This window comes from Xyrauchen texanus, chromosome 24 (genome assembly GCF_025860055.1).
Source record: "Xyrauchen texanus isolate HMW12.3.18 chromosome 24, RBS_HiC_50CHRs, whole genome shotgun sequence".
Taxonomy (NCBI): Eukaryota; Metazoa; Chordata; class Actinopteri; order Cypriniformes; family Catostomidae; genus Xyrauchen; species Xyrauchen texanus.
Genome location: NC_068299.1, coordinates 7,027,742 through 7,035,424, shown reverse-complemented (window position 1 = coordinate 7,035,424; position 7,683 = coordinate 7,027,742).

Sequence of the window (7,683 nt, the reverse complement as noted above, 5' to 3'; positions counted from 1 at the left end):
CTGTTTCATCTCTGTTTACATGTGTTATTAAATGTAAGCGAATGTTTACTTTTTTATACAAGTGTGCAAAACCTCTGAAAGAGAGTCATCATTCTAACTGGCCTAGTAAGCTGTCAACAAATACAGCATTTTAAGACCAGAAACATAATTTACTCAAGTACGTGAATGTGGACATGATCTCTTGGCCAACGCGATGGCAATGCACATACTAAACATAATGTATGTTCTTGCATTACTGTGCTGGTAACAAAACTCAGTTTCAAGGGGGTGATAGAGTTACATTACCGGATGTGTTATCATTCAGGTAAGCTGCTTTAAGTATATTGACTAACTTACACTGATGGCCAAAGGTTTGGAATAATGTACAGATTTTGATTTTATGGAACGAAATGAGTACTTTTATTCACCAAAGTGGCATTCAACTGATCACAATGTGTAGTCAGGACATTAATAACATGAAGAATTACAATTTATATTTGTCAAAGAGTTTCAAAGAGTTCTAATAAAATAGTCCTTCACGTGCTGCAATGACAGCTTTGCAAATCCTTGGCATTCTAGCTGTCAGTTTGTCCAGATACTCAGGTGACATTTCACCCCACACTTCCTGTAGCACTTGCCATAGATGTGGCTGTGTTGTCGGGCACTTCTCATGCATCTAACAGTCTAGCTGATCCCACAAAAGCTCAAAGGGGTTAAGATCCATAACACTCTTTTCCAATTATCTGTTGTCCAATGTCTGTGTTTCTTTGCCCACTCAAACCTTTTGTTTTTGTTTTTCTGTATCAAAAGTGGCTTTTTCTTTTCAATTATTCCCATAAGGCCTGCATCCCAGAGTCTTCTCTTTACTGTTGTACATGAAACTGGTGTTGAGCGGGTAGAATTCAATGAAGCTGCTGAGGACATGTGATGTGTCTATTTCTCGAACTAGAGACTCTGATGTATTTAGTCCTCTTTAGTTGTACATCTGGCCTTCCACATTCATTCCTCAAAACAATGATTGACTGATGAAGTTCTAGAGAAATGTCTTTTTTCCCATTTTTTGACCTAATTTTGACCTTAAGACATGCCAGTCTATTATACTGTGGCAACTAAAAAACAAACACAAAGACAATGTTAAGCTTCATTTAATGAACCAAATAGCTTTCAGCAGTGTTTGATATAATGGCAAGTGATTTTCTAGTACCAAATAAGCAATTTAGCATGATTACTCAAGGTAAAGGTGTTGGAGTGATGGCTGCTGGAAACAGGGCCTGTCTAGATTTGATCAAATTGTTTTTTTTTTTTCAAATAGTGATGGTGCAGTTTTTTTAAATCAGTAATGTCCTGACTATACTTTGTGATCTGTTGAATGTAACTTGGTGAATTGAAGTACCAATTTCCTTCCCGAAACAGCAAATTCTGTACATTATTACAAACATTTGGCAGCTAACAGCAATGTGAAAAGTATGTGTTTATGGACAGACAGACAGACAGACAGACAGACAGACAGACAGATAGATAGATAGATAGATAGATAGATAGATAGATAGATAGATAGATAGATAGATAGATAGATAGATAGATAGATAGATAGACAGATATTATTAGTTATGTAAAGTTTTTTATTTACTCGTTATTTGTGTGAAAGGGAATCAATTAATTGTAGAAGCTATAGTGTTCATTTCAGCAGGAAAGATCCACAACATGTACTACGAACACTGTAAAAATAATTTTGCAAAAATAAAGATATAGTAACATTCAATGAGACCAGGTTGGTATGTCCACACGAGTTTAGAAATTTGATGAGTATTTTTCCTTGTAGCCAATGGGAAATTCCATATTTCTGACTTGAGAGGAGCACAGTATTTTGTATAGATGCTGTTACAGATATGCCCAGTCGCTGAGTTATAAGCTAAGTGCCGGTTCTCAGATCCATTATGCTTGACAGTTCTGTAGATCATTGAGCTAAGGGTGTTGTAAGAAAGACCATGTGCCTGCAGGCTGGAGTTCCACTCCTTCTGAGAACTTGATGATTGGAAAACAGAAAAAAAAAAAAAGATTCTGTCACCTACAACTTCTGATCCGAAGCACAAGCCTATGGGGTACAGCTAACACTCATTCTCTGATAACACTGCCTTCCACCCACAGACACATACAATAGCTGTACAATCAGACTAATGTTCTCTCTCTCTCTCTCTCTCTCTCTCTCTCTCTCTCTCTCTCTCTCTCTCTCTCTCTCTCTCTCTCTCTCTCTCTCTCTCTCTCTCTCTCTCTCTCTCTCTCTCTCTCTCTCTCTCTCTCTCTCTCTCTCTCTCTCTCTCTCTCTCTCTCTCTCATACACATTCTCTCAAAGATTTGGGTCTAACCTTACACCTACATTCAGACCTGCGTTCACGAGCAGCTGTCCACAGCCATGCTGCAGATGATTACTTTTGCAACCACAGGCACAAAAGCTCCAGGGACTCCATTAGGAACCTGACTGAAACTGACAGGAATGGAGGTGGCTAGGTCTTTTCCAAAAAAACAATAACAAAAAAATTTTTTTTGTTCCCTTGACACTGCATCAGAACCAAATTACTCCCATTATAATCAACACTGCTTACACTGGAAGGGCCATATGCAATATTTCATGTTGCTTTGCATCATGCCTTCAGTTGACAAACACACACATACACAAAAATATATATATTTTTATTTTTTTACTTTTAAGAAAATAATTTTAAGAAAAATATTTTTAGATTATAGTAGGAAAAACATGTTTGAACCTATTTTACTGTTGTTGAAGTATATCCTCTTTTACAATATTTGTTTTTACTTAAGAAGCAAAATTGCATAATATTTTAATATTTGTTTTAAGTTTTCTGCTTAAAACTGAGTAAGAAAAAAAAAGCCAAGCATAATAAACTTAATTGAACCTCTTTTTATTATTATTATTATTATTATTATTAGTCTTATCTTTTTGATTCTCAAGTAAATTGAACGTGTTTTAAGACTTGTGCAGTGTTCATTTTGTGCTAACACATGTTGTGTTCCAGGTCAAAAATTACCTCTCGTATTGCATTATCACAAGATATATACTTTTTTTTTTTTTGAAATTATGAAAGGTTTTGTACTCCTTTTTGAACATATATATATATATATATATATATATATATATATATATATATATATATATATATATATATATATATATACAGTATATTAATACGTTTTTATTGATAGAATGATTCATTGAACTGAGCTCATAACGGTGTAGTGGGGGGCACTCCCCTTTGGAAAACAAAAAATTTATAGAATAATTTATTACAAAATAAATTAATAACCACTTGCTTGAACAATATATGTAATTTTAAAGCTTAGAAACATTGTAATCTTTATAATCATTGTAAAAGCTTCACAATGCATTTAGATGATTCTACCAGTTCTTACATAATGCTTTTTAATTTGCTGACAAAAAAGAACTGTGTGAAAGCTGTAGGTTGGTGGGCAATGGAAGAGTCAGGAGACAGTGAACCGTTCAGATCATTGTTTTTATTTCTCAGTTCGGCTTATAGCCAACTCAAAATAAAGGGACAATTGGTAGCTGCTTTCTTGCTCATCCCTGGTGGTCTCTCTCCCTGCTCGGATGTCCAGAGTGCCTTTTTACGTCTCCTTCCATCACTATAATCAAAGACAGGTGTTAGAATAATCATAACCCAGGTGACGATTCTTACCGCTCCCTCTCCCGCAGACCAACACATGACCCTCCCCCCCCCACCCCCCCACCACCATCACCACAAACTGTTTCTTTCTCATCATTTGCAAATTTATCACAACAATTAAATTCAGAGTTGGTAAAACCATAAAAAAGACGAGATAGCCATGTGTTGTATATCGTTGGAAAGGTCTCAGTTAGTAGCCTACAATTAGCAAATGTGTTTCACTCAGAGGCCAAGCTGCAGTGAGTTTTAGTGTATAAAATTCCAACAGAAACACATAACTATAATAAAAAGGAGTGTCTTTTTGTCACGTTTGTCCTTATTACTTCCTGAAACATAATTATAGCATAGAAAATGACGTATCTTAAAGCAGACTATCCCGATTCAAATTAGCCCAAAAAATATAAATAGTAGATCTTGAAATATTCCTGTACATGGAAAGACGTGTGTGTGTGTGTGTGTGTGTGTGGTCTAATCCATTCATTTCAATGGCTGGTCGTTTTGATTGGTAACTCAAATGTAACAAAGTGAAATACAACCAAAAAATGGTAACAAAAATAGTCAAACATTTGTGTTTGTGTGTATTTTCAGATACCATTTGTTAATAGAGTCAAGATTTAAAAAAAAAAAAAAACATAAGAAAAATGATCAAGACACCACCTAAGGGACAAAAATACTGAAACACACTCAGTCTGCTAACTTTCTGTTGATTAACGCTTCTCTGTTCTTATCTGAGACTGCAAGCTAAAATCCATGAGATACAGGGAGATAAGAGCAAAGCAATAAACCAAGGGGAGGAAGGAAAGAAGGAGAGACAATAGAACTCCAGTGTTCTATAAAACGAATAATACTGACCTACAGTACAAATTCAAACAAGTTGTTATTCTCACAATATGACTGTGTCTCATTTACTAATAATTGCAGACAAGTGCTCGTACTTAAACGTGCAAACTTACTGAAGAATCATGATTTTCTACATTTGCACACATATTCTAAGCACAAATACACATGCATACAAGGTTAGTAAATGAGACCCGAAGTCTTTCGCAGGTCTATGCTATATCGCATTGTGTGTCTGACAACATTCTGTCATAGTGAGCGATGTGTTTGGAGATGGATGCAGAAGTTCAGTATCTGGTGTGGTAACCCACAGGTCAATTATTTAAACCCTGGAGCATGTGATTGATGACCTGGAGAGATGCTGAGTTCTCATATCACCAATGGAATCATTTCTGCTATTTCATTCGTTTTTATCTCACCGTCCCTGATTGTCCCGTTGTTCTGTCAAACCAGTTGTGTTTCTGGACTCTGGAGTGTGTCTGCCAATACACTGTTGTGACTGCGACCGCCAGACAGACATCTGAGAGGATTATTTTTCTTTTCTTTTCATATGAGCTTCTGCTCACACACAGTCACAGTGACTGGACCATATCTGCATATTTGGCACTGAACTCATATCTGGATCTGGCACATAATTCCAATGCAAATACATTTTAGACTCTAAAAGAGATTTTAAAATCCCAAGTGACCAAGCCAAATTTAAGCTGCCATCCAGACCCAAACAACACTGGCTCTCTACACAAATTATTTAATTGAAAACCACCTGCTTAGTTTATTCAACTGAGCAGTCAAATTACTTTCATGAACTAAATACCTCTGCAAACAGAGAAAGAAAAACAAGCACTTCATGTTATGTTCAACTATGAAATTATTGTATATAATGAACTAAACAAACTATACAAATTTAGTTTTTTGGTTTTGGTTGTTAGATGAGAACTGGACTCTTGAATCTGCTGATTTAAATGCGGGATTGGAGCGGATCTTCAGCCATATCACTATTCTTTTATTTTGGTTTTCCCATTTCCTGTTTTCCCAAAGGTACATGTAATGCGTTTTGGATGTTTGTTTTTTTTGTGAAAATATAATGCAAAATGAACTAGAAACCTCTTTTTATTGTGCCTTATTATTTTATGTTATGTTGGTGTAGAGAGCTAAAAGGTTGAAGGAAAAAGTTATTTTGTATGTATGTAACTGGTGGCTTCTAGAGCTTATCTGTGGAATCATTTTGTAATTTTGACAGGCTTACTCCTGTCTGGCACCTGCACAATTTGATTAAGATCAATTAAGATGAAATCAACACAAATTGTGTTTCCTGGGAGCTGCCACCGTTACACATCTGTAATGGCTATTTTGACGGACTCCGTAATACTTTGGTAAACCTTTGTCAGTCAGCACCATTTTGCCGCTGCATCTACAGATCCAACTGAAGGCTTTATGATGCAAAGCTGATGCCATACATTAACCTTCTCCAGAAGTGCCGCCTGAGATGGAAAGTTTTTGGAAAAAACTGCCATTGTGTTCTCCAGGCCAAAGAGGAAAAGGACCATCAGTGTCTGTTAGGTATGAGGGGGTGTCAGTGCCCATGGCATAGAGGGGCGGCTGTCGCTTAGGTGGTAGAGCGGGTCAGCCACTAATCGCAGGGTTGGTGGTTTGAATCCCGGCCCACACGACTCCACATGCCGAAGTGTACTTGGGCAAGACACTGAACCCCAAGTTGCTCCCAATGGCATGCTAGCACCTTGCATGGCAGCTGATTGGTGTATGAATGTGTGTGTGAATGGGTGAATGAGTCACAGTGTAAAGCGCTTTGAATACTGTTAAGGTTAAAAAGGCACTATATTAGTGCAGATCATTTACCATAGACAGCTATGTCATCCGTAAGGGCACCATTAATGAAGAAAGATTTGTAAAAAAAATTTTTTTAAGGATTTAAAAAATTAAAAAACAATATTATAATGCCATCCAGATGCTGTATTTTCCAGGGACATCCCAGTATTTTACAGCAGGACAAAGACAAGCCACATACTGCCCTAATTACAAGTGCATGGCTGCATAATCACAGAGTGCTAGATTGGACTGCCTGCAGTCTTGACCTGTATCCAATTGACAATATGTGGTGCATTATAAAGCACAAAAAAATACAGCAATGAAGGCCCCATACAATTGTGCAGCTGAAGACCTGCATAATGAATTAATGGGGGAAATGTCCACTTTCTAAACTTATGTTGCAATCATCTGATTTGAAATGTGTTTAGAAATTTACACAAGGTATCAAATAATAAGTTGTGTTGTAGTGCTGTCAATATAACACAGGGTAATCAAATTTACAAGTCTTTCCTTTTTGGTTTTTATCTGCACATTATGGTGGCCCAGAGGTGCACAACACAACAAAATTTACAAAGCAAGCAAAAGTTCACAAGTGTTGTGGATGAATATATTGGTGTTATGACTTAATTTTGTTGTGTTGTAGCTTAATTTATTTGTGTTGTGAAAAAATGTATTTGTGTTGTGAGATAATTTATTTGTGTTGTGAGTTAATTTATTTGTGTTGTGGCTTAAATTAATTGTGTTGAGAATATATTTTGTGTATTAATTTTATTGTGTTGTGACTTTATTTGTTTTGTGACTTCATTTATTTTTGTTGTGGTCTAATTTATTTGTGTTGTGAATACATTTATTTGTGTTGTGATTTCATATATTTGTGTTGTGAATTAATTGATTTGTGTTGTATCTTAATTTTATTTGTGTTGTGGCTTACTTTTGTGTGTTATGGCTAAATTAATTTGTGATGTGGCTTAATATCTTTGTGTTGTATCTTGTTTTGAACTTTTGTTTGCTTTGTAAATGTAATTATCTTCTGCACCTCTGTAGGCATTTCCCATATGGTCCCAAATATTTCAGAATTGGGTTTGTAAATAAAATGCACTATGCAAATAGAAAGGAGACCAATCACAATTCAATATGCAAATAATATATAAATGTCATTTTGTAATTATAAATACATTTTGAATGCTGCACATTCTCTCAGAGGAACATATCCAAACTATAATCTTGAAGTCAAGTTTACAAAAAACAAAAATAGGCTAAAATGATATGCAAAACAACAAAAGTCTGTTTGGGCTGAATTAATTGCAGGAGTTTAATGCTTATGGTTAGGGGTTTAGAA